Below are 6,653 nucleotides of genomic sequence, written 5' to 3' on the forward strand. Positions count from 1 at the left end.
GACACCATGCCTACAGTAAAGAACACCATGCCTACAGTAAAGAACACCATGCCTACAGTAAAGAACACCATGCCTACAGTAAAGAACACCATGTCTACAGTAAACACCAGAACACCATGTCTACAGTACAGAACACCATGCCTACAGTAAAAGAACACCATGCCTACAGTAAAGGACACCATGCCTACAGTAAAACACCAGTACAGTAAAGAACACCATGTCTACAGTAAAGAACACCATGTCTACAGTAAAGAACACCATGTCTACAGTAAGAGATCACCATGTCTACAGTAAAGAACACCATGCCTACAGTAAAGAACACCATGTCTACAGTAAAGAACACCATGTCTACAGTAAAGAACACCATGCCTACAGTAAAGAACACCATGCCTACAGTACAGAACACCATGCCTACAGTAAAGAGACACCATGTCTACAGTAAAGAACACCATGTCTACAGTAAAAGAACACCATGTCTACTGTAAAGAACACCATGTCTACTGTAAAGAACACCATGTCTACAGTAAAGAACACCATGCCTACAGTAAAGAACACCATGCCTACAGTACAGAACATCATGCCTACAGTAAAGAACACCATGTCTACAGTAAAGAACACCATGCCTACAGTAAAGAACACCATGTCTACAGTACAGAACACCATGTCTACAGTACAGAACACCATGCCTACAGTAAAGAACACCATGCCTACAGTAAAGAACACCATGTCTACAGTACAGGACACCATGCCTACAGTAAAGAACACCATGCCTACAGTAAAAGAACACCATGCCTACAGTAAAGAACACCATGCCTACAGTAAAAGAACACCATGTCTACAGTACAGAACACCATGTCTACAGTACAGAACACCATGCCTACAGTAAAGAACACCATGCCTACAGTAAAGAACACCATGCCTACAGTAAAGAACACCATGCCTACAGTAAAAGAAAACCATGCCTACAGTAAAGAACACCATGCCTACAGTAAAGAACACCATGTCTACAGTAAAGAACACCATGCCTACAGTAAAGAACACCATGCCTACAGTAAAGAACACCATGCCTACAGTAAAGAACACCATGTCTACAGTACAGAACACCATGCCTACAGTAAAGAACACCATGTCTACAGTACAGAACACCATGCCTACAGTAAAGAACACCATGTCTACAGTACAGAACACCATGTCTACAGTAAAGAACACCATGTCTACAGTAAAGAACACCATGCCTACAGTAAAGAACACCATGCCTACAGTAAAGAACACCATGTCTACAGTACAGAACACCATGTCTACAGTACAGAACACCATGCCTACAGTAAAGAACACCATGCCTACAGTAAAGAACACCATGCCTACAGTAAAGAACACCATGCCTACAGTAAAGAAACCATGCCTACAGTAAAGAACACCATGCCTACAGTAAAGAACACCATGTCTACAGTAAAGAACACCATGTCTACAGTAAAGATCACCATGTCTACAGTAAAGAACACCATGCCTACAGTAAAGAACACCATGTCTACAGTAAAGAACACCATGTCTACAGTAAAAGAACACCATGCCTACAGTAAAGAACACCATGTCTACAGTACAGAACACCATGTCTACAGTACAGAACACCATGCCTACAGTAAAGAACACCATGCCTACAGTAAAGAACACCATGTCTACAGTACAGGACACCATGCCTACAGTAAAGAACACCATGCCTACAGTAAAGAACACCATGCCTACAGTAAAGAACACCATGCCTACAGTAAAGAACACCATGTCTACAGTACAGAACACCATGTCTACAGTACAGAACACCATGCCTACAGTAAAGAACACCATGCCTACAGTAAAGAACATCATGCCTACAGTAAAGAACACCATGTCTACAGTAAAGAACACCATGTCTACAGTAAAGAACACCATGTCTACAGTAAAGATCACCATGTCTACAGTAAAGAACACCATGCCTACAGTAAAGAACACCATGTCTACAGTAAAGAACACCATGTCTACAGTAAAGAACACCATGCCTACAGTAAAGAACACCATGCCTACAGTACAGAACACCATGCCTACAGTAAAGAACACCATGTCTACAGTAAAGAACACCATGTCTACAGTAAAGAACACCATGTCTACTGTAAAGAACACCATGTCTACTGTAAAGAACACCATGTCTACAGTAAAGAACACCATGCCTACAGTAAAGAACACCATGCCTACAGTACAGAACATCATGCCTACAGTAAAGAACACCATGTCTACAGTAAAGAACACCATGCCTACAGTAAAGAACACCATGTCTACAGTACAGAACACCATGTCTACAGTACAGAACACCATGCCTACAGTAAAGAACACCATGCCTACAGTAAAGAACACCATGTCTACAGTACAGGACACCATGCCTACAGTAAAGAACACCATGCCTACAGTAAAGAACACCATGCCTACAGTAAAGAACACCATGCCTACAGTAAAGAACACCATGTCTACAGTACAGAACACCATGTCTACAGTACAGAACACCATGCCTACAGTAAAGAACACCATGCCTACAGTAAAGAACACCATGCCTACAGTAAAGAACACCATGCCTACAGTAAAGAAAACCATGCCTACAGTAAAGAACACCATGCCTACAGTAAAGAACACCATGTCTACAGTAAAGAACACCATGCCTACAGTAAAGAACACCATGCCTACAGTAAAGAACACCATGCCTACAGTAAAGAACACCATGTCTACAGTACAGAACACCATGCCTACAGTAAAGAACACCATGTCTACAGTACAGAACACCATGCCTACAGTAAAGAACACCATGTCTACAGTACAGAACACCATGTCTACAGTAAAGAACACCATGTCTACAGTAAAGAACACCATGCCTACAGTAAAGAACACCATGCCTACAGTAAAGAACACCATGTCTACAGTACAGAACACCATGTCTACAGTACAGAACACCATGCCTACAGTAAAGAACACCATGCCTACAGTAAAGAACACCATGCCTACAGTAAAGAACACCATGCCTACAGTAAAGAAAACCATGCCTACAGTAAAGAACACCATGCCTACAGTAAAGAACACCATGTCTACAGTAAAGAACACCATGCCTACAGTAAAGAACACCATGCCTACAGTAAAGAACACCATGCCTACAGTAAAGGACACCATGTCTACAGTACAGAACACCATGCCTACAGTAAAGAACACCATGTCTACAGTACAGAACACCATGCCTACAGTAAAGAACACCATGTCTACAGTACAGAACACCATGTCTACAGTAAAGAACACCATGTCTACAGTAAAGAACACCATGCCTACAGTAAAGAACACCATGCCTACAGTAAAGAACACCATGTCTACAGTAAAGAACACCATGTTTACAGTAAAGAACACCATGTCTACAGTACAGAACACCATGCCTACAGTAAAGAACACCATGTCTACAGTAAAGAACACCATGTCTACAGTAAAGAACACCATGCCTACAGTAAAGAACACCATGCCTACAGTAAAGAACACCATGCCTACAGTAAAGAACGCCATGTCTACAGTACAGAACACTATGCCTACAGTAAAGAACACCATGTCTACAGTACAGAACACCATGCCTACAGTAAAGAACACCATGTCTACAGTACAGAACACCATGTCTACAGTAAAGAACACCATGTCTACAGTAAAGAACACCATGCCTACAGTAAAGAACACCATGCCTACAGTAAGGAACACCATGTCTACAGTAAAGAACACTATGCCTAGAGTAAAGAACACCATGCCTACAGTAAAGAACACTATGCCTACAGTAAAGAACACCATGCCTACAGTAAAGAACACCATGTCTACAGTAAAGAACACCATGTCTACAGTACAGAACACCATGTCTACAGTAAAGAACACCATGTCTACAGTAAAGAACACCATGCCTACAGTAAAGAACACCATGCCTACAGTAAAGAACACCATGTCTACAGTAAAGAACACCATGTCTACAGTACAGAACACCATGCCTACAGTAAAGAACACCATGTCTACAGTAAAGAACACCATGTCTACAGTAAAGAACACCATGTCTACAGTACAGAACACCATGCCTACAGTAAAGAACGCCATGTCTACAGTACAGAACACCATGCCTCCAGTAAAGAACACCATGCCTACAGTACAGAACACCATGCCTACAGTAAAGATCACCATGCCTACAGTAAAGAACGCCATGTCTACAGTACAGAACACCATGCCTACAGTACAGAACACCATGCCTACAGTAAAGAACACCATGCCTACAGTAAAGAACACCATGCCTCTAGTAAAGAACACCATGCCTACAGTACAGAACACCATGCCTCTAGTAAAGAACACCATGCCTACAGTACAGAACACCATGCCTACAGTAAAGATCACCATGCCTACAGTAAAGAACACCATGCCTACAGTAAAGAACACCATGCCTACAGTACAGAACACCATGCCTACAGTAAAGAACACCATGCCTACAGTAAAGAACACCATGCCTACAGTAAAGAACACCATGTCTACAGTAAAGAACAGATAAAAAGAACTACTACTCGCACACTTTGTTTATATTGCATATTTGAAATATTGTCCTGAATTCCTGACCACCCCACTAAACTACTACTGAAATATAGTGGGAAAGTTGCAGTAAAGGGAGAACCAGGCACAGTAATGCTCATTTTTATTAACCTTCTACTACAGATACATTTTACAAAACAATATGCAACATTTTCAAATATAATCTCTAATTTTCTTTTTGGTCAGATGAGACCAAAATATAACTTTTGGCCTGAGCGCAAACGATATGTCTGGCAAAAACCCAATACATCTTTCCACCCAAAAGAACATCACGCCTACAGTAAAGAACACCATGTCTACAGTAAAGAACACCATGTCTACAGTAAAGAACACCATGTCTACAGTAAAGATCACCATGTCTACAGTAAAGAACACCATGCCTACAGTAAAGAACACCATGTCTACAGTAAAGAACACCATGTCTACAGTAAAGAACACCATGCCTACAGTAAAGAACACCATGCCTACAGTACAGAACACCATGCCTACAGTAAAGAACACCATGTCTACAGTAAAGAACACCATGTCTACAGTAAAGAACACCATGTCTACCGTAAAGAACACCATGTCTACTGTAAAGAACACCATGTCTACAGTAAAGAACACCATGCCTACAGTAAAGAACACCATGCCTACAGTACAGAACACCATGCCTACAGTAAAGAACACCATGTCGACAGTAAAGAACACCATGCCTACAGTAAAGAACACCATGTCTACAGTACAGAACACCATGTCTACAGTACAGAACACCATGCCTACAGTAAAGAACACCATGCCTACAGTAAAGAACACCATGCCTACAGTACAGAACACCATGCCTACAGTAAAGATCACCATGCCTACAGTAAAGAACGCCATGTCTACAGTACAGAACACCATGCCTACAGTACAGAACACCATGCCTACAGTAAAGAACACCATGCCTACAGTAAAGAACACCATGCCTCTAGTAAAGAACACCATGCCTACAGTACAGAACACCATGCCTACAGTAAAGATCACCATGCCTACAGTAAAGAACACCATGCCTACAGTAAAGAACACCATGCCTACAGTACAGAACACCATGCCTACAGTACAGAACACCATGCCTACAGTAAAGAACACCATGCCTACAGTAAAGAACACCATGTCTACAGTAAAGAACAGATAAAAAGAACTACTACTTGCACACTTTGTTTATATTGCATATTTGAAATATTGTCCTGAATTCCTGACCACCCCACTAAACTACTACTGAAATATAGTGGGAAAGTTGCAGTAAAGGGAGAACCAGGCACAGTAATGCTCATTTTTATTAACCTTCTACTACAGATACATTTTACAAAACAATATGCAACATTTTCAAATATAATCTCTAATTTTCTTTTTGGTCAGATGAGACCAAAATATAACTTTTTGGCCTGAGCGCAAAACGATATGTCTGGCAAAAACCCAATACATCTTTCCACCCAAAAGAACATCATGCCTACAGTAAAGAACACCATGTCTACAGTAAAGAACACCATGTCTCCAGTAAAGAACACCATGTCTACAGTAAAGATCACCATGTCTACAGTAAAGAACACCATGCCTACAGTAAAGAACACCATGTCTACAGTAAAGAACACCATGTCTACAGTAAAGAACACCATGCCTACAGTAAAGAACACCATGCCTACAGTACAGAACACCATGCCTACAGTAAAGAACACCATGTCTACAGTAAAGAACACCATGTCTACAGTAAAGAACACCATGTCTACCGTAAAGAACACCATGTCTACTGTAAAGAACACCATGTCTACAGTAAAGAACACCATGCCTACAGTAAAGAACACCATGCCTACAGTACAGAACACCATGCCTACAGTAAAGAACACCATGTCGACAGTAAAGAACACCATGCCTACAGTAAAGAACACCATGTCTACAGTACAGAACACCATGTCTACAGTACAGAACACCATGCCTACAGTAAAGAACACCATGCCTACAGTAAAGAACACCATGTCTACAGTACAGGACACCATGCCTACAGTAAAGAACACCATGCCTAC

The sequence above is a fragment of the Oncorhynchus tshawytscha genome, linkage group LG01 (genome assembly GCF_018296145.1).
Source record: "Oncorhynchus tshawytscha isolate Ot180627B linkage group LG01, Otsh_v2.0, whole genome shotgun sequence".
Taxonomy (NCBI): Eukaryota; Metazoa; Chordata; class Actinopteri; order Salmoniformes; family Salmonidae; genus Oncorhynchus; species Oncorhynchus tshawytscha.